At 48.0% G+C, this 21,602-nt stretch overlaps 1 protein-coding gene across 1 annotated transcript in view; it reads left to right on the top strand.

The window, feature by feature from the left end:
• UQCC1 (ubiquinol-cytochrome c reductase complex assembly factor 1) overlaps nt 1-21,602 on the top strand; it is a 537,036-nt gene that overhangs the window by 379,191 nt on the left and 136,243 nt on the right. The gene's annotated exons all lie outside the window — the stretch shown is intronic.

The following is a 21,602-nucleotide window of genomic DNA, read 5'->3' on the forward strand; positions in this document are numbered from 1 at the left end:
TGGAGGTAGAGCTCGGAGAGGAGCTCGGAAGCAGTGCGAAGCGGAGCAAACGGAGGTTGCGGGGCCTCGGGAGTGTTTTGAGTGTTTCGAGCCCGCAGTCCGAGCAACAGCGAGAGAGAGCAATGGCCCCAAAAGTGAATACAGGGGGAAAAGCATCCCTAAAAAAGAAGGCTGGTAATGATCCCACAGGCGCTTCAGGAGCAACCAGGGGAATAACTAGTGCAGGAGTGGAGACTGAAACACCGGCGAAAGCGAAAGCACAAACACCCTCTCAGGAGCCCGAGAAAAAAATTAAGCAGCCCTCTGTCAGGACCCGACGGACAACCGCAACCAAAACCATCGCAGAGATGTTTACCCGTAGAGGTAAGGAGAATGGGGCTAAAGTAACTGAGGCTAAGGCAGCAATAACGGGGGAGTGTGAGGTTGTTTACCAAACGGAGGGCGCTGGCAACGGTATTTCTGCGGGCTTGGCAGATGTGGGCAGTATAAAAGCCAGCTTAGACAGTCGACCCCCCCAGGACAATGAAGGTACCCTCACCCCAGCATCCAAAAACACTTCTCACGGAGTGGTCATTAACTCATTGGGGGATGCCTCAAGCTCGGCCACTGCACTCCAGAATTTAGGCTTGGTTTATATGAGCAATGTAGACGAGGGTGCTACTCGAGCAAATGCCGCTCCGGGGTCAATTACAAAGCCAAACAAGAACTATAAGATCCAGGACTTGGTCAATACTTCCGAAGTCGCTATTGGAAACTCCGAGCCCCCGGGCACCTTGGCTCCTGAGATAGACAGGGAGAAGGCTCCCAGTGAGTGTTTTTTCTCAGTGTCAGAGGAGGCTGACTGGTCCGAAGAGGAAGAGGAGCATAGCTCTGACATAGATGAGAGCAATGCAGAATCAGAAAGCGATCCGGAGCAGGACCATCCGTCAGCGGTAGTAAAATCCACCGCCCCTCTGAAAGGTCAGGAACAGCCCCAAGGGGGTCTGAGGTGGGACCACTCATCCACAACACCACTACAGGGGAGCCCGAACCTCGAATCAACTCAACTGTCAATGCTGGAAGTAATTCACCAGGAGATCATAGCACATAGGGAGGAGACCAGGCAGGACAACCGCAAGGCCCAAGCGGCAATGAGGAAAAGGAAGGGCGTAGTAAGGAAACTATCTAAGGCTTGTGTTAATGTGGGGGACAGAGTGTCGAATCTGGAGGAAAGGGTGGTCTCAACAGAAGCAGAGGCCGCCGCTGCTACCAGTAAGGTCGAGTCTTATGATGCCCAGGCAATGGACATACAATGGAAGCTCGAAGATTTGGAAAATAGGCTCAGGAGGAATAACTTAAGGGTCTTGGGTATACCTGAGGGCTCAGAGGGGTCCGATGTAAGAGCCTACATCATCAAACTCTTTGAGCAAGCTTTTCCGGAGCTGGCCAGTTGGAGCTGGGCCGGTGAAATCCAGAGGGCACATCGCACCCCCTTCAAGATACGCCGCAATGTGAAGGAAGGAGATAAACCCAGGGCAATCCTAATTTTTCTGGGTAATTTTGTCCTGAGACAATCTATCGCCGAAAAGGCAAGACCTGACGCTAAAAGAACAAGTGAAGGGGTATCATTCTTTGTCCGACCGGACTATTGCTATACTACGGTCGAGAGGCGCTGGAGACTACGACAACTGATTAAGCCCTTTCAAGATAAGAAAATGCAGGCATACCTTATAAATCCAGCACAGCTCAAAATAATTCATGAAGGGCGGACACAATACTTCGCGTCAGAAATTAACGCGCAGGAGTATTTGGACTCTATGAACAGATAATCTGTTTTCTTATGTGTTCCCCTTTTATGCTCTTTCTCCTTCTTTTTTCTCTTTTTTTTTCCCTAGCTTGCTTCATCCAGCCTCGTGTATAGGATATAGTATATTGTATGAGTATAGTGCATGAGTCTGGAAGCCTTAGAAGCCCTAGAAGTATTGCTGATTGCTCCATTATAATGTTATTGGGATCATGAGGTTCTCGAATTAATCCTTTCGATGCTCATGACGGAACGGTTCCGTCATGAGCATCGGTCGAGCTGTGCTCATGACGGAACCGTTCCGTCATGACCACACCCATTAACATTGGGGCCCAGCACCGGCGGTAATTTGGGGCAGCACGGATGAGGTTAAGTAGTAAGCAAGGAAGTCCTCACTGCTATACTTCACCCATCATGTGCACAGACTTAGTCTGAGCACTTCACGAGGGAGGGTGCATGGTTCAGGGGGGATCAGGGGACTTGGGGTGGGGGGTGGTAGGGCGGGGGGGTGAGGGGTAGGCGGGTGGGAGTCGGGTGGTGGTGGGTGGGTGCAAATGCAAAAAAGAGAATTTATGACACTAATGTAAACGTAATCTCATTCATAAAGTTGAAACAAGATCTGTATTCCAAATATGTTTTCAGCATGATAATTGGCCGGTTGAAGAGATGGAAGCATTTAAGACAGAAGCATGTCTAAGCTCAGGATCTGCTCTTTGAATATAGGGGGCCTAAATGACTGGAAAAAAAGAGGAAGACTGGAGGAATTTGTTAAATCATTACGGATGTATATCTTGTGTATACAGGAGACCCACTTGCCCTGGGGGAAAAAGCATTGGTTAAATTTAAAGGGATATGAGACTCTCTCTTGTTCCTCCCAAACGTCTTCTATCGGGGGGGGGTGGCTATCATAAGCAAGGTGTGTTTGGGGGGAGCCAAACGATTTAAGGCGGACACTATGGGGAGGTGGGCGTTATGTGAAATGAATATGGGCATCACCATCTGTTGTATCTATGGGGCCAATAGCGATGATCCTGATACCTTTGACCGCATGGAGAAGGAACTGACGAGTTGGCCAGCCCCCATGGTGGTTTGTGGGGATTTGAATATCTCAGCAGACTTTGTGGGGGGAACCGTATACACCGGACGTAAACCCCGGGTATATCGGGCAGTATCCTCGATGATGCAATCACATGGGTTGAGGGACGTCTGGGGGAGTATCCAACCAGGGAATTCCGGGTTCACATATTTTTCATATCCATACCAGAAATACTCCAAGCTAGATTATTTTATGATATCCGCTACAGAGCTGAGTTCGGTCAAAATTTGCAAGCTACCCATGATATTATCAGACCACATCCCTTTGATGCTAACAATGGACATTAATAGGCCGGCTAAAAAATCAAGACCCTGGACTTTTGATAGGAAGCTCCTAACAGATAGTACTTATGTGGCGTATATTAAGAATTGGTCACAGGCTTTCTTTGATGCAAACAGATACAGTGCATCACGAAACTATGTCTGGGATAGTAATAAGGCTGCTTTAAGGGGAGAAACCACCAGCTATGCCGCTTGAAATTGGAAAAGGCTTAATTCGGAGAGAGAACAACTAATGAATAAACTGACGGATGCTGAGGAGCAGCATAGAAAGGATATATCCCAGGGGAGGCAGGGGACAGTAAGTCTAGAAAGAGTGAGTTCCATCAAAGCAGAGATACAGAAACAACTAGCCAAAAAAGCAGCTGCGGAATATCAAGCACAAAGAGGCAGGCTGTATGAAACAGGGGAACAAGCAGGAAGGGCACTTGCACTCCGCATTAGACAGGTTGCCTCTAAAAATATCATCACACATATAGAAGAGCAGGGTCGGAGCTGTGAGGAGCCGATGGAAATTTTAAATGTCTTTAAAAGATATTACCAAGCATTGTATCAGGAGGAACTGGTTATAGAGGATCCAAAGATAGAGTGGACGGGAATGGGAACTAAAGTGGCTCAGGGTGATAGAGAAATCCTCGAACAAGCCATTACCTTAGACGAATTGTCGGAGGCCTTACAAGACCTAGCGGCAGGGAAGGCTGCAGGCCCCGACGGCTTACCCCTTGAGCTCTATAAATGGGTATCTGAAGAAACATCCCCACTCCTTTTGGACCTGTTCAATGGGATTATAAACACGGGCGTAATTCCGGAATCATGGATGAGTACCAACATAGTGGTGTTTCACAAAAAGGGCAAGCCCAAGGAAAATCCAGGCTCATACAGGCCCATATCCCTGATAAACGCGGATAATAAATTATATGCCAAGATCTTAGCTACCTGCTTGGGGCGGATCATTGGGGCCCTGGTTTCTCCCTGGCAGCTTTCGACCGCGTCAGGTGGGATTTTCTGTGGAGTGTGCTTGAGGAAAGGGGGTTCGGGCCAAGATTCCGGAAGGCTATTCAGGCAATGTACTCCACCCCAGTTGCTAGGATCCAAATGGTGGGTGAGAGCTCGGAGAAGATCTATATTACAAGGGGGACGAGCAGGGGTGCCCGTATTCACCCATCTTATTTGCGTTATATATAGATCCTTTAATACGCCAGATAATGAACAACACCGCAATCAAACCGGTAGTCACAAAGGGATTTCAAACAAAAATCTTGGCATATGCCGACGATTTGGCTGTCACTACCATTGAACCCGACGTGGCTATGCAGGAAGTGGTGGGTATTACGAGTCTATTCGGGAGACAGTCAGGATATCGCCTAAATGAGGGAAAGACCCAGGTGCTGTGCTCTAAGAATATAACTAAATCAGACCCAAGATTTGTTGACTCGGTGGTGTATTTGGGGATAACGATTAATGCACAGCCGGAGCATATTATTAGAGATAATTTTATCCCTCTTATGAAATCAATGGAGGTGGATCTGAAAAGAATGGATACATTGCACCTCTCAATAATAGGGCGTGCTAATGTTATCAAAATGACCATGTTTCCCAAGATTCTATATAAATTCCGGGTGATCCCTTTCAAAATAGAGGAAAAAGTTATTAAAGAAATAGAAGCCATTTTCATGAATTTCCTGTGGCAATATGGAAAGGTTAGAAGATCTATTAAATACATGTCCTTGCCACAGGAAAGGGGAGGCCTGGGATTGCCGAACCTCAGATATTATCATTGGTCTTGTCTCCTTGCGCAGCTGGCTATAATATTTGATCCGGTGGGAAACAGCTCAAACACCTCCAATAGACAAGATGTTATCCCCTCTATTTTCGAGATGGCGTTAGGCAGTGAGGCAATCAGGGTATTATTAAGGAGAACAGAAAGAAGGTATTATAAAAAGGCAAGATATAAAATATTGGAAGGGATATGAGGGGTCTGGGTGACAGTCCAGAAAGCTCTGGGAATCCCTAGATACAACCCCCATACTCCACTTTGGCACTCTGGTCTCTTCCCTAATTTGTGTAATGATGGGTGTTGGAGACACTGGGAGCGACAGGGTATCCTGACATTGGGGCAAATCATGGTGAGGGACGAGTGTAGATCTCTTGAAGACCTGAAACAGAGGTACTTTCTCCAGGGTAGCCAAGATTACAAATACGCTCAGGTGGTCAATACAATCAAATCAAAGAGGCCTCGTATCACTCTAGATAAGAGGTGCAGCATCTCGGATTATCTGAAGGGGGGAGGCCGAAGAATCAAGGGAGTATACAGGCTATTTATGGAGGGATCTCAGGATGATATGGGTATAACCGAGGCAGCCTGGGCTTCCAAATTAGAGGATCCGGATATCGACCTTGATAGAGCCCTTTTAATGGATAAAATATTTTTACGTTCTTCTAATCTAAGAGCTCAACATTTTAAAACATTATTTAATCTATATTATACCCCCTCCAAGCTATATGATTGGGGCAAGAGGGCGGACAACACCTGTCCTAGATGCTGTAAAGGCCCAGCTGATATCACCCACATGTTTTATCAGTGTGAGAAACTTGAATCAATTAAAACGGAGATTGAGGCATTCTGGGAGGGGCTGCTAGATGCTAAAATAAATCTATCCCCAACACTGATGATCGTAGGATGTGAAAGCAAACTGAATCTAAATATTGAGTCTGAAGCTTTAGTTTTTATCTCTACAGCCGTACTCCGTATATTAATTTCAGCTGCCTGGAAAGATACGGAGGCCCCAACCTTTCAAATGTGGATGTCTAGATTCTTAGGTATGCATAATGTTGAAGCGGCCCTGTATGAACTTAATGGTAAAAAAACAAGAGAAATGGGATTAAAGATCTGGGCACCAGTGTCCGATTGGCGGGTCACCAGATTGGAGTAGGTTTATTCTGGTGCTAAAAATGCCACAGGGTATATGATATTGTATATAATTGTTGTTTTCTCTTGATCTCCTTAACCTGATAGATCTCACTTTATTTTCGATATCTTAAGCATCATGTTTTACCTGAAGTCCTATCGGTTTTAAGGCAGCCAGCTTAATAACCAATTAATGGAATCAATTTAAACAGATTTTAATTATTGTGATTGGCCAAATTGTTTTTGTATTTCTCCTGTTTTATATACTGCTGGAAGATCGTATTTATAATGTATTTGTATTTTTTTGGATAATCTGTATAGTGCTTTACATTGAATTCTCAATAAAAAAAAAAAAGAGTGAGTGAGTGCGATAGAGAGAGAGAGTGCGATAGATAGAGAGAGAGCGCGATAGATAAAGAGAGAGAGCGATAGAGAGAGAGCGAACGATAGATAGATAGAGTGCGATAGAGAGAGAGAGTGCGATAGATAGAGAGTGAGAGTGGGATAGATAGAGAGAGAGTGCAATAGAGAGAGTGCAATAGAGAGAGAGAGAGAGAGTGCAATAGAGAGAGAGAGAGAGTGCAATAGAGAGAGAGAGGGCGATAGAGAGAGAGAGGGCGATAGAGAGAGAGCGAGAGAGAGAGCGATAGAGAGAGAGAGAGCGATAGAGAGAGAGCGGGCGATAGAGAGAGAGGGCGATAGAGAGAGAGAGAGAGAGAGGGCGATAGAGAGAGAGAGGGCGATAAAGAGAGAGAGGGTGATAGAGAGAGAGAGAGGGCGATAGAGAGAGAGAGAGGGCGAGAGAGAGGGCGATAAAGAGAGAGAGAGAGAGAGGGCGAGAGAAAGAGAGGGCGAGAGAGAGAGCGGGCGAGAGAGAGAGGGCGATAGAGAGAGAGAGAGGGCGATAGAGAGAGAGAGAGGGCGATAGAGAGAGAGAGGGCGATAGAGAGAGAGAGAGAGAGGGCGATAGAGAGAGAGAGGGCGATAGAGAGAGCGGCGATAGAGAGAGAGGGCGATAGAGAGAGAGAAGGCGATAGAGAGAGAGGGCAATAGAGCGAGATGGCGATCGAGAGAGAGGGCGATCGAGAGAGAGGGCGATCGAGAGAGAGGGCGATTGATAGAGAGAGGGCGATTGATAGAGAGAGGGCGATCGAGAGAGAGGGCGATTGATAGAGAGAGGGCGATTGATAGAGAGAGGGCGATAGACAGAGAGAGGGCGATAGACAGAGAGAGGGCGATAGATAGAGAGAGAGGGCGAATGTGTCATAAGGGGGGTGGACTAAACGTGGTTGCCATGTGTTTGCATCAAAATGTTTACGTTAAAAATGATATACAGATGCAGCAGTTACGTGAGTGCTGTTTTTTAAACAACAAACCTTTCAGTTGAGTAATGCATCTTAGTATTATTTATGGAAGGGACAAAAATTAAGACATTAAAAGGTACATTTTAAAGCAACTTTGTCATGCAACACAAACAGTTTTTAGGTGACTGTGAAAACGCACACAGGCTTTGTGCTATCAAAGTGAAGGGAGACAATGGGTAAATGTGAGCCGACCCGATTCTGTGTGCCCTGGTGGATGGAACCAAAAAGTCCAGAAGGCAGCTTTCTGACCAGAAGCGTGTGGTGTGAGTGTATTTTTTTATTTTTGTTTAGAAGAAAAACAACTGAGCAGCTTTAGCAGGCTCAAAGGTTAGACCAAATGGGTAACAGATGACACAAGAGAGAAGTTAAAGGGAAGGAGGGCAGGTGTGCCCGCCGTAGGCATGCACAGTTTTCTTCACAGTTCACTTAACAGTCCCCCTATATCTGTAGGTGCTACAGCAGTCTTTCTTCAAGGTGTCTCCCGAAAACCTCAACCTGAGACCTTTTCTCGGGAGGACAGATGACTCCTTTCCCAGCTTGTGTGGAGGGATTTGTTTTGCCTCTCCTAGGCTCTGTCAAAAGGAACCCTTGAAGACAGAAAGAAGAAGAAAACGCGAACAACTACAAAGGCAGATAAACCCTGCCACCTAATTAAAATTCCCGACTCCCATATAGCTCCAACACCCACACACACCTCTCCGGCAGGAGCTGTCGCTGGGAGGCGGGAAGTGGGCGGGAGAGAGTGCAGACTTAGAAAAGCTCACTGCATCGCTCTCTTCCTTAGACTTTAACCTAGGGAATATTGAGAAAGCAAAACAGTATCTGTGATGGAACACAGATGAAAAGGCGCGTTGGACACACACAGTATCTGTGACAAAAAAACAAGCTGCAAAAAATACGTAAAAACTGCAACACAATGGCTGGGGCTGCGGACAGAACACACGCAAGACCAGGGTCGGCGAGCTTGGGACCAGGATGCTAAACTCTCGAGGCGTGGAACGCAGGCGAGAGAGGCGGGCTCTACTTTGATAGACAGGAGCCTGCGAAGTTCCTGGAGATTCCCTGCCTCTGTAGCAGGCTAGCGGTGATGTACCTCGTCCGGAGCGCGGCACCTTGGAGGCAGAGGGAGCCCACAAGAAAGCAGGGATTCCAGGAGTGATGGAGCCCGGTGAGGGGTGGGGGGGGGTGGGGGGGGGGGGGGGGGTGCGCGTGTGTAGTTTTGCGTGTGTATGTATATGTGTGGCTGTGTGTCTGTTAGCTGTGCGTGTGTATATGTGGGGCTGTGTGCATGCGTCCTGATGCATTGTGCCTGCGTGGGTGTATGTGTGTGTGCGCATGCGTGAGTGTGGCTATGTGTGCGTGCGATTGAGAGCGGCGAGAGCCTGTCTTGCTGTGAATCTGAGACAGGAGATGCGCACGGCGCCGGGCGGGCGTGCGCGCCCACGAACTAAAATCGCCGCGTGCACATCCCCGGTCTCAGATTCCCAAAAGCGGACAACAATAGATACTTTTGGATGCAATGCTTCGCATTGCTTTCTCCAGCTCGACCTAAAAAGAGACTGTTCATTTCCTTTTGGAAAATTCTTGTAGTTAAGGCCATACTGAAAGATCTCTGAAGAGGCATTCCCCATAGAGCTCCCAGGACTATTGAGACCTCAGTATTGTATTAACCAGACTCATGGGTCCACTCTTTAAACCACTGTTTTCATGCTTATTACAAGCATGAACTGGGGAACTGTTGTTCTAGTCGCGGACACATATTTATGAAGAATAGCAAAGCTTTTTATTCAAGCTCTCAGAGACAAGGTAGTCTTAAGTCTCATACACATGATTTTTACTAAAAGCAATATCTTTTTTTGATCTCAATTAAACCATAAAACCTGGACTTCCCACTCTATTTCCAAACTATATATGTGCTCTCATATATTACTTCGACAGAACTAAACCTTTACGTAAAACAAAACAACTCTTTATTTCCTTTGCTCCTGCCCACTTCGGACAACCCATTCAAAATGAGACTTAGCCAGCTAGAGAGATAAATGCTTTCAGATCTGCAATACAGGCACCCGCAGGCAACTATCAGACAATCCACAAGTGCACTTTACTTATAAACAAGCATTGGCAAAGCCAGTCAGTTTTACATTCATGTGCTGCATGCCAACATGAACACAAACATAACATCCAATCGCACATTGACATATTTTACATTCATGCACATAAACACTCCTTGCACGACGCTGCACGGAGGGGCCACGGGCCGGGGGGGGGACCTGTAAAAGTAACAAAAACAAGCATTAGACAACAAACAGAGACAAGATGGCTTACCTGAGACCCGCAAACTGCTGCATACATACCGGGCAAAACCCTCCTTGCACGACACTGCACGGAACGGCCACGGGCCGGGTGGGACCTGTAAAAGGAACAAAAACAAGCATTAGACAACAAAACAGAGACAAGATGGCTTACCTGAGACCCGCAAACAGCTGCATACATACCGGGCAAAACACTCCTTGCACGACGCTGCACGGAACGGCCACGGGCCGGGGGGGACCTGTAAAAGGATCAAAAACAAGCATTAGACAACAAAACAGAGACAAGATGGCTTTCCTGAGACCCGCAAACAGCTGCATACATACCGGGCAAAACACATCCTTGCACGACGCTGCACGGAACGGCCACGGGCCGGGGGGGACCTGTAAAAGGAACAAAAACAAGCATTACACAACAAAACAGAGACAAGATGGCTTACCTGAGACCCGCAAACTGCTGCATACATACCGGGCAAAACACTCCTTGCACGACGCTGCACGGAACGGCCACCGGCCGGGGGGGGATCTGTAAAAGGAAGAAAAACAAGCATTAGACAATAAAACAGAGACAAGATGGCTTACCCGAGACCCAGAAAGTGCTGCATACATACCGGGCAAAACACTCCTTGCACGACGCTGCACGGAACGGCCACGGGCCGGGGAGGATCTGTAAAAGGAACAAAAACAAGCATTAGACAACAAACAGAGACAAGATGGCTTACCTGAGACCCGCAAACTGCTGCATACATACCGGGCAAAACACTCCTTGCACGACGCTGCACGGAACGGCCACGGGCCGGGGGGGACCTGTAAAAGGAACAAAAACAAGCATTAGACAACAAAACAGAGACAAGATGGCTTACCTGAGACCCGCAAACTGCTGCATACATACCGGGCAAAACACTCCTTGCACGACGCTGCACGGAGGGGCCACGGGCCGGGGGGACCTGTAAAAGGAACAAAAACAAGCATTAGACAACAAACAGAGACAAGATGGCTTACCTGAGACCCGCAAACTGCTGCATACATACCGGGCAAAACACTCCTTGCACGACGCTGCACGGAACGGCCACGGGCCGGGGGACCTGTAAAAGGAACAAAAACAAGCATTAGACAACAAAACAGAGACAAGATGGCTTACCTGAGACCCCCAAACTGCTGCATACATACCGGGCAAAACACTCCTTGCACGACGCTGCACAGAACGGCCACGGGCCGGGGGGGACCTGTAAAAGGAACAAAAACAAGCATTGGACAACAAAACGGAGACAAGATGGCTTACCCGAGACCCAGAAAGTGCTGCATACATACCGGGCAAAACACTCCTTGCACGACGCTGCACGGAACGGCCACGGGCCGGGGGGGGGCCTGTAAAAGGAACAAAAACAAGCATTAGACAACAAAACAGAGACAAGATGGCTTACCTGAGACCCGCAAACAGCTGCATACATACCGGGCAAAACACATCCTTGCACGACGCTGCACGGAACGGCCACAGGCAAGGGGGGACCTGTAAAAGGAACAAAAACAAGCATTAGACAACAAAACGGAGACAAGATGGCTTACCTGAGACCCGCAAACTGCTGCATACATACCGGGCAAAACACTCCTTGCACGATGCTGCACGGAACGGCCACGGGCCGGGGGGGATCTGTAAAAGGAACAAAAACAAGCATTAGACAACAAAACAGAGACAAGATGGCTTACCCGAGACCCAGAAAGTGCTGCATACATACTGGGCAAAACACTCCTTGCACGACGCAGCACGGAACGGCCACGGGCCGGGGGGGATCTGTAAAAGGAACAAAAACAAGCATTAGACAACAAACAGAGACAAGATGGCTTACCTGAGACCCGCAAACAGCTGCATACATACCAGGCAAAACACTCCTTGCACGACGCTGCACGGCCACGGGCCGTGGGGGACCTGTAAAAGGAACAAAAACAAGCATTAGACAACGAAACAGCGACAAGCTGGCTTACCTGAGACCCGCAAACAGCTGCATACATACCGGGCAAAACAGTCCTTGCACGACGCTGCACAGAAGGGCCACGGGCCGGGGGGAACCTGTAAAATGAACAAAAACAAGCATTAGACAACAAAACAGAGACAAGATGGCTTACCTGAGACCCACAAACTGCTGCATACATACCGGGCAAAACACTCCTTGCACGACGCTGCACGGAACGGCCACGGGCCGGGGGGACCTGTAAAAGGAACAAAAACAAGCATTAGACAACAAAACAGAGACAAGATGGCTTACCTGAGACCCGCAAACAGCTGCATGCATACCGGGCAAAACACTCCTTGCACGACGCTGCACGGAACGGCCACGGGCCGGGGGGACCTGTAAAAGGAACAAAACAAGCATTAGACAACAAAACAGAGACAAGATGGCTTACCTGAGACCCGCAAACTGCTGCATACATACCGGGCAAAACACTCCTTGCACGACGCTGCACGGAACGGCCATGGGCCGGGGGGACCTGTAAAAGGAACAAAAACAAGCATTAGACAACAAAACAGAGACAAGATGGCTTACCTGAGACCCGCAAACAGCTGCATACATACCGGGCAAAACACTCCTTGCACGACGCTGCACGGAACGGCCACGGGCCGGGGGGGACCTGTAAAAGGAACAAAAACAAGCATTAGACAACAAAACAGAGACAAGATGGCTTACCTGAGACCCGCAAACAGCTGTATACATACCGGGCAAAACACTCCTTGCACGACGCTGCACGGAACGGCCACGGGCCGGGGGGGACCTGTAAAAGGAACAAAAACAAGCATTAGACAACAAAACAGAGACAAGATGGTTTACCTGAGACCCGCAAACAGCTGTATACATACCGGGCAAAACAGTCCTTGCACGACGCTGCACAGAGGGGCCACGGGCCGGGGGGGACCTGTAAAAGGAACAAAAATAAGCATTAGACAACAAACAGTGACAAGATGGCTTACCTGAGACCCGCAAACAGCTGCATACATACCGGGCAAAACACTCCTTGCACGACGCTGCACGGAACGGCCACGGGCCGGGGGGACCTGTAAAAGGAACAAAAACAAGCATTAGACAACAAAACAGAGACAAGATGGCTTACCTGAGACCCGCAAACTGCTGCATACATACCGGGCAAAACACTCCTTGCACGACGCTGCACGGAACGGCCACGGGCCGGGGGGGACCTGTAAAAGGAACAAAAACAAGCATTAGACAACAAAACAGAGACAAGATGGCTTACCTGAGACCCGCAAACTGCTGCATACATACCGGGCAAAACACTCCTCGCACGACGCTGCACGGAACGGCCACGGGCCGGGGGGGACCTGTAAAAGGAACAAAAACAAGCATTAGACAACAAAACAGAGACAAGATGGCTTACCTGAGACCCGCAAACTGCTGCATACATACCGGGCAAAACACTCCTTGCACGACGCTGCACGGAAAGGCCACGGGCCGGGGGGGCCTGTAAAAGGAACAAAAACAAGCATTAGACAACAAAACAGAGACAAGATGGCTTACCTGAGACCCGCAAACTGCTGCATACATACCGGGCAAAACACTCCTTGCACGACGCTGCACGGAACGGCCACGGGCCGGGGGGGGACCTGTAAAAGGAACAAAAACAAGCATTAGACAACAAAACAGAGACAAGATGGCTTACCTGAGACCCGCAAACTGCTGCATACATACCGGGCAAAACACTCCTTGCACGACGCTGCACGGAGGGGCCAGAGACAAGAGCAAGGACCAAAATTATAAACAAAATGCTACTTACCTGATCGGAAATCACAACAACTTCCTGGCAACGTAAATCTCTCCGACCACTCCGGCTAAAGGCACTTCCAAAAAGATGAAAACATCACAGGAGAGAAAAAAAAAACACGTCCACAGCCGCATGACGTGCGAAAAGGGGCAGGATGAGAAAAAGATCGCCGGAACGCCCACGAATCGCCTCGGACCGTGACGGACAGATCTAACTTCTAATGGCTAGCCTCCATTTATGGAGCTAGCCAATGGAAGTGAGAGGCGGTGACCAAGCCACATACTCTTCTCAAAGGTTTTCGCCCTGCGCGAACGCTGCTGCGCAGCGGACGCCAGAGCGAAACCTAAAAAGGAACAAAAAAACAGACATTTAGAAAGTGTTCGAGTGTTTTAAGGGATTGTCCTTATTGAAGTAGTTTTTCGGTCCCTGTGAGACATTTCTGACTGGGAGGAGTTAATTAGCTTGTGTGGTAACCAGGTTCCTCTCAGTGGAAGCTTCTGTGTTTAATAGAAAGATATTAAATTTGTATTTAGATGGCTATGAAGTCAGTTAAGGTTGGGCGGATTGAGGTTCCCCACAACACGATCAATGTTAGACTAGCATCAGTGTTTTGGACATCTTGCAGGCATACAGGGAGGAGGCTACTGAGCAAGGAACAAATTGTTTTACTGATCAAGTCTTTTTAGAACTAGAGCATCAGCAGGCATTGTGAAATGAGCAGAGAAGAAAAAGATAGTGTTCACTACCCAGCTCATTGTACCAAGTATGGGCCACTAGTGTGATTCAAATGAACAGATGGAGAAAATAGGGGTTAGTTGGGATTGCTAGGGACCACACTTTTTGTGTGGTTTCGTCTATAAAGTCAAAAATCCCAATATCGATTTTCTCTATTTTTACCTTGAGTTAACTGTAGGCGAATATATCAGGACATGCCTTGAAATGTCTGTTCATTACAAGACAAAACATACACTTCAAATATTTTGTCCACACATATGTGAATAATCCCTTACATAGTGTGGTGACTATAAATTAGAAACGGGCTGACCACTCTAGTGTGGGTTCTTCACGATGTTTGTTAGTATTTACTCCCTACAGGAGATGACGTGCATATAATTGGGGTAAAAATGGCCCATATGATGTTACAATGTTATAAGCAGGCAGACCCCTTTGAAACTAAAATGCTGTCATGTAACTCCATCAATATATGTTTTGAAGAGGTAAGAAAAAATAAGGGTGTCTCTTACTGCTCCAAAGGTCTGTCCCAGCGTTTAGCCTAATGTGCATCATGTTACCCCTGCATCTTGGATTTGTTTAGCTTGAGTGGGTGCTTTTTTTACTCCTTCCTGTCAATGCGACGTTCAGTGTCCCCACATCCACCAATAGTGACGTGATATGCGTTGATCGTGTGGTACAGTGAAACTTTGTGTGTTTGTAATTCCATACCTCCTTGATAACTGTTAAGTGTGCTATGGCACAACCTCTTATTCTTGTGTTGCCATGCCACCTCATTATCTGTTTTGAGCCTGTCTGAAACAAATGTCTCTGATATGTATGGGGTGATTCTAACGTCTGCTATTGTGATATTGTGGTGCAGTAATACCCCTAGTGCTCCCATATATATCAAACTGAGGATATCCATAGTGTGCATTGTTCATAATAATCGGTCTCTAAAACATCATTTGTGTTAACAATTTGTGTCATTTCAACCTTATCTGACCACATTTAAACCCTTTTCTGATAAAGTCAATTTAACCACACCCCCTCTCATTTAGATCTGGTCCATGCTATCTCATCGTTAAGTCCCCTTCTATTTGTGGAAAGATTTTGACTGTTTTTTTTTTGGTGGGTTCAAAACTGTTTCATAAAACTATCTTTTTCTTTGACCAAATATTAGGAATCTGTTTTTTGATTTGTTGTGGGATATCCAATTGTTATTCTGTCATTTTAGAATGCAGTTCAAACTAGTGTCCAGCATCTTCGTTAGAGCCCTTAATCTGCAAAATTGGCTGTGATGTTTTGAGATGGTGCGTGCTCTCCCTGGCAAGTTATGCTGGGCAGATATCTTTTGGGAAGGGCGTAACTAGTGGAAGGTAAGAGACATGGTTCATATCCTTTTAAAACCACATAGATTTATTTGAAGTGCAGCAGATAATCAGGAGACATGGGCTGCATTCTGTTAGAAAACACAGGCTTGAACAGTAAAATCGTTCCACCCTCGACAGAGCAGGTGAGATTGGCGATCACAGTTGTCCCAACAGACTTCCAAATAAAGACATTATCTCAGTACTGCTCAGTGAGCAAAATCTAGATTCGGAGTCTGGGAGACTATGAAGGAGGCAGTAGTTCTGTGTTTGAGTTTTGAATTCCCCAGAATGTTTATTACAATGACAGGTTGGAAGGAACACTAAGGAAAAGTTGTTGAGTTCATACGAGGCCAGGAATTGTGTTGCGTACTGTATTAATCCATGCTTGTTTGCTTGAATAGTGTATGTGGTCCAGTTTGGAGGCTGGTGGTCAGTTGTGACACAGCTGCTGGTTTCCTGTTTTTCAAAGGTTTAGTTTGGGAGACTTCGCCTTGACCCTCTCTTCTTGGCTTTAAGGTGGTCTTTTTAGTCTTTTAACTTACCAGGTGCCTAAATGTAGACAATTTACAACTATCCTCTTTCAAAGTTACTTTTTTGCTTTCTGTGAGTTCTAGAGGTTTAAAAGTGCATACATTTGTTACATTTCAGATCTTACTAACGGTAACTTTTGCTGTGTGGGAGACTTGTTATTACCAATACTAACATAAACTATGAGTGGACTTGGAAACAGCCCCTTGGTCTTGAGTTAATGGCTTTCATGTCTTGCTCATCTCCCTGCTCCTGATTCGTTGTTTTTCCTGTGCTTCTTTTGTCTGTTCCTCTTCTCAAGTGTTTTCGCCTCATCTTATTAGGACTGGATGAGTTCTGTCCTTCAACAGCGGAATTCAGGATATAGTTTTATCGTTTCATATTACTATGACATTTGACCTTGTGTCGGGTTGCTCTTTCCCCAATTTCTCCTGCTGATACCTCACCCACTCCCTGATCTTCTATGCTTGTCAGCTTTACCTTTTCTCACCCTCCCAGATCACTCTTCTGTGTTGACTTTCTCTTTCTCAGTCGTCCCTGCCTCAGCAAAAATTACCTCCCTGATCAAATTTGATTGTTCTCCTCTCTCTCTCTGATCATCAGTCTTACCTAATTTTTCTGCACCTTAGGGGCCCTCGCTTTTACACCAGAGCCTGCATGTCCCAGAGTCTCACTGTGTTGCTTCTCGTCGCTCTTCCAGCCTTCCCTTGTCCCCACCCACATTGGTGGATTCTTCCTTGCACATTCAAGGAACCAACTGGAGAATGTTCCTTAGGAGAAATCAATATTCTTAGTTTATATATACAAGTCACTAGAACCACCTATCAGTATTAAAAATCATAAAAGAGATACGCTCCGAGATTCCGCAATGACTTTCACCATCATAGCCCAGCATTAGGATATGTATTCAGGGCATAGAAAACCAGCAAAAAAATCATTAACTTGCTGAAGCCTATATGAACATTTATATGCTGACCCACGGCCCCTTTAATCTGCACGTTCAAAATCAAAGCACACGATTGTTTGCCATTGTTTTATCAACAAAATAAGATTTTTATGGGCATGTGATCTGTCCACAATTCTCTGCTATGCTGAGATTGATGGGGGAAGTGGTGGAATCCTGTGGGTGACTTGTGGCGGCTCAAGAGAACTCTAGTAATTACTTATGGTACTGTTGCCTAGTATAGCAAGCACTTGTGTCTAACTCAAGGGATCTCTAGTAAAGACTAAGGTACTACAGCCTGCAACAGTAGGCATTTAGATCTTACTCCAGGGCCCACTAGTAACAGACTACATTACTGCATCCTGCTACAATAAAGATGTATGCCTGACTCAAGGACCTCTAATAAAGGCTTAAAGCACTAGAGCCTTCTTCGGAAAAGGCTTAAAGCACTAGAGCCTTCTTCAGGAAAATGCCTTTTATAGCATTTTTTGAGCATGTAAATGTGTTCTTTGAAAACATTGTGGCCCTCGATTAAACTCCAGTCGGCAAATGTTTTCCTACACAGCTAAAGTTCCGTAGCCTCATAATTGGTTCAGAAGTGTTAAATTTCATGCAGACAGAACCAGTTAAGCCAAATCAATCAGTTCTTCCAGTGCCTAAGGAAAGACCTAAGACATTAATGCCCGGTTACTTACCGGTAATCTTCAATACTCCGAGTATAGTCTTCATCGCCATATGAGTTATGCAGTGAGCTTTAGTTCCACACCAAAACCCTCCAAAGCAAATTAGCATTCCATGCCTCCCATCCCTCCCCAACATGTCCGACCAGAGTCACCCCTGACCCACTATAAGGGGAGGGTCGACCCACCCCACTTCCTTGCAGAACTACCAAGCCCCATAAAGCCGATAGCCAAACAGGGAGGGAGGGAAGGTAATGAAGATTACCGGTAAGTAACCCGGGCATTACCTCCTCGTAAGTCTTCCTTGCCACCAGAATTATGCAGTGAGCGCATAACCAAGCCCAGCGGCTTCATGAAAACTCTAAAGAAACCAACAGATAAAGGGACGATGCAAAACAAGAAGGTATAACCCAAAAACAAACAATTCGGACCAACCAGGAGGAAGCTCTGAAAGCACGATCAACAGGATCCAGAAGGACCAGTCCCGAGAACCGCCCAGCAAAGACCTCAGCAGGAGGACCACTCCACACCACCCCATAGTGATCCATGAACAGGAGCGGAGAGAGGACCAGGTGGAGGCCCAGCAGACAGGCAGACCCCCGGGAGACCGACATGGCACACGGGCAGACACCACAGATCCCGGTGCGACAGAGTACAGCAAGAGAGGACAGGCAACGCAGCAACACCGGGATGAGAGAGAAACTAAAAGAAACAAACAAGCTGACCCAGCAGCCAGAAGATGCAGGCAACTCCACCCCTCGGACTCCAAACAGCGAGAGAGCAGAATCCACCCCAGACGAAATGACGGGAGAGAAAGTAGGCAGAACACTCGCCCGGGAAAGATACAACCAATGGAACTCAGGTAGAAAAGGCAGGAACTGGACGCAATACAATACTACAATACGGACCAGCAAGAACAGAGGAGCGCGCATAAGAACTCAGCACCCCCAACCGACCAGCAGGAACACCCCACCAAGACAAGGAACGTGAAGTCCAAGGACCCCAGGGGCACCAATGGACCCACCAGAAGGGCCCGCAACATCAAAGGAAGAACCCAGAAAGGCGCTACGTAAAATGCCCCAGGATGCAGCAGGAAAACCCCTAAAGCAACCAGGCCACCAAAGGATCCAAACCGCCAACAGAGGGCTGCGGAACGCCCTCAAGGCTGCCCAATGAGCCTGAATAGCAGAGATGGCCAGGCCCAAGGCAAATCGCACAGACAGAAAACAAAAACACCCCATCACCAAAAAAGAGTCCAAGCTCCCAGAAACACAATAGCGCGAACTCGGCCTGAAAAAAACAGGCAACAGCACGCTGTACAAGAGCACCAGTCCAGCTACGAGACAGATGGACATGCACACCCATTGTTAGGTACGGGGAGATTAAGGAAATAGCATAGAAACACAGGATGTCGAGCTGCGTTGCCGAGACACAAACCTGGTGCCCCGGCTTCGAGAACGACCGCTGTAGCTGCCGTAAGGCTACATCCTCTCCCCTCAACCATCGAAAAAAAGACCACCAGAGGCGAGAAAACAAGACAGAAGAGAAGGCGGGCAAAGGAAGCCCCGAAGCAATTTCATTGATGCTAGGGAGCATCCCCAAGGCAGCAGGACCAAACAAAGAAGCCAAAAGAAGAAGATGAGCCAGAACCCCCACAGGAAACAGGGGGCCCCACAACGGGAAAGGAAGATCCGGGAACATCCAGACTTCCCGGACAGCCGCCACCCCCAGCAGAGGAAACCAAGGGCGGCGAACCCAGATGGGGAACCACCACAGAACACACAACCTTTCCCGGAGAACAAAAACATGCAACAAAGGAAATGGAAGAAAGCGTAAGCAGGGAAATCGACCAATGGAACAACATTGCCTCCAGCAGCCACCCCCCATTGCACGGGAGGAGAGAGCATAAGCGAGGCAGGCCAGTACCCAACCCCTCTGCAAACACAAACACCGTTGGGCGCCCAAACCGGGCCTGCAACAGATGGAATACTGCCACACACAGGGAGAAGGAAGCCATGGTGGAAAAAATCCAGCGCAGGTGAAACTCCACACAGCATACCAACCCCGGGAGAGAAACCGCTCTGCGCTGTAACACCGGCACCACCCCCCAGGACAGAAATCCCTGCGCAAGAAGCCAAGAGGGTGAACCCTGCAAACACCCGGAAATGAGGAAGTCCATCACCACCCGTAAGATCGTTCGGACCAGAACAGGAGGACCCCAAAGGGCTGAGACCACCCCCAGAGAAGACAAATTAAGTGCACACAAATCCCAGATGCAGGACCCGCAACACTCGTGCAGGCAAGAACAGCGACCCAGCACAGATCGGGAATGCAATGTTGCCCCCCAGTGCCTCAGGCAGGCACACCGGGAAGGGGGCACCAGATAGGAAGACACCTGGAGGGAGAGGACTCCACCAACCATCAACCCCAAGCGGGCCGAATTCACAGAGACAGGAACACTGGCAGACCATAGATTATGGAACCAGGAGCCCACAGGGACAAGAGAAGGAACACCAAAGGGGAAAAGATGGAAACAGGCGATGGCAGGAAACAAATACGTGATCTCCAGATGACAGCAGAAAAGACGGGCAGAGAGCATCATACAGAGCCATCAAGCCGACATTGGCATAGTAGGAGCCCAAAATGCATAAAACACACCTGGCCATGACCAGGTATGGAAACACCTACTGGGATGAAGTGGACCATGCCACTGGGCCATGGTGCCCCTGAACAGAGAAAGCCACCGAAACAGGATGAGCAAGAAGAGCACAACCCAGACCTCCTGAGCGCCTGAGTACCTGGCACCTAGCCAACAGCAACTTGTATGCCCAGGAGGTTTCCCATTCAGGTACCAACCAGGGTCGACCCAGCATAACTTCTGAGATCAGATGAGATCAGGCTCTGTCAGGGCGGTATGCCCGTAGGCAATACCAGGAGACAAAGACAAAGGACAGACCTTGCACCACAATCCCAGACCTAGGAGGCCAGCGCCCAGCACAAAAGGTCACTGAGGCCAACAACTGAAAGAAAAGCCCAAGATCAGACGCTGTGGGGTACAGCATACAGGGCACGGTGCAGAGCAAACAAACGCACCCATACCACCAACCGACCTACAATGAGCCTGGTTGCGGACAGAAGCAGAGGGAAAAACATAAATGGACAAACACAGCCGCCAATGGCCAGGTACCAACCAGCACAAATGCATAGAAGAAAATGTAGTGCTGCCAGTCTGAAACGAAGCCACATAACGACACTCGAGGGAGTAGCCAAAAAACGTCAAAGCCGGGCAACAGAAGACAGAAAAAGGGCAAAGACCCCAATGATTGTGAGGGTGAGCCGGAAATGAGTAACTGTGCACCATTGCCCGTCGGCTACCCCATCCTCCCAGCCACCAGAAAATCAAAGTGCGGCGGGTGCCCACATGCTGAACCAAACTGACCCACCCAACATGAACTAAGGACAGAGGAATGGGTGCAGGGCGCCACACTCACAGTGACAACAGCGCAGTAGAGGGGAATCTAACAGGAATAAACCCCAAGGAAAAACATGTGCAACGACCTGACTCCATTGAGACAGCACGCGACACAGGGAAACCACACCACCTGTGTAGTCACACCCGAATGGTCCCTCCGAGACCGGGCAGAAACAGCAACCATCTGGATTTACACAGTGGCTGTGTCTACCGTCACACCTTATAGGCAAGCCGAGAAAATAGAGGCTGTCTATCTCAGAGGCACCCTGACAAATTACGCTCCATGGGCATTGCACTCGCCGATCCCAATCCAGCACCGTGACCCGGGGCCAAAGACTGGCCTAGAATGCCCCCGGGAACAGACAGCGGCCACCAAGGTGGGAAGA

Source organism: Lissotriton vulgaris, chromosome 7, assembly GCF_964263255.1.
Source record: "Lissotriton vulgaris chromosome 7, aLisVul1.2, whole genome shotgun sequence".
Classification (NCBI taxonomy): Eukaryota; Metazoa; Chordata; class Amphibia; order Caudata; family Salamandridae; genus Lissotriton; species Lissotriton vulgaris.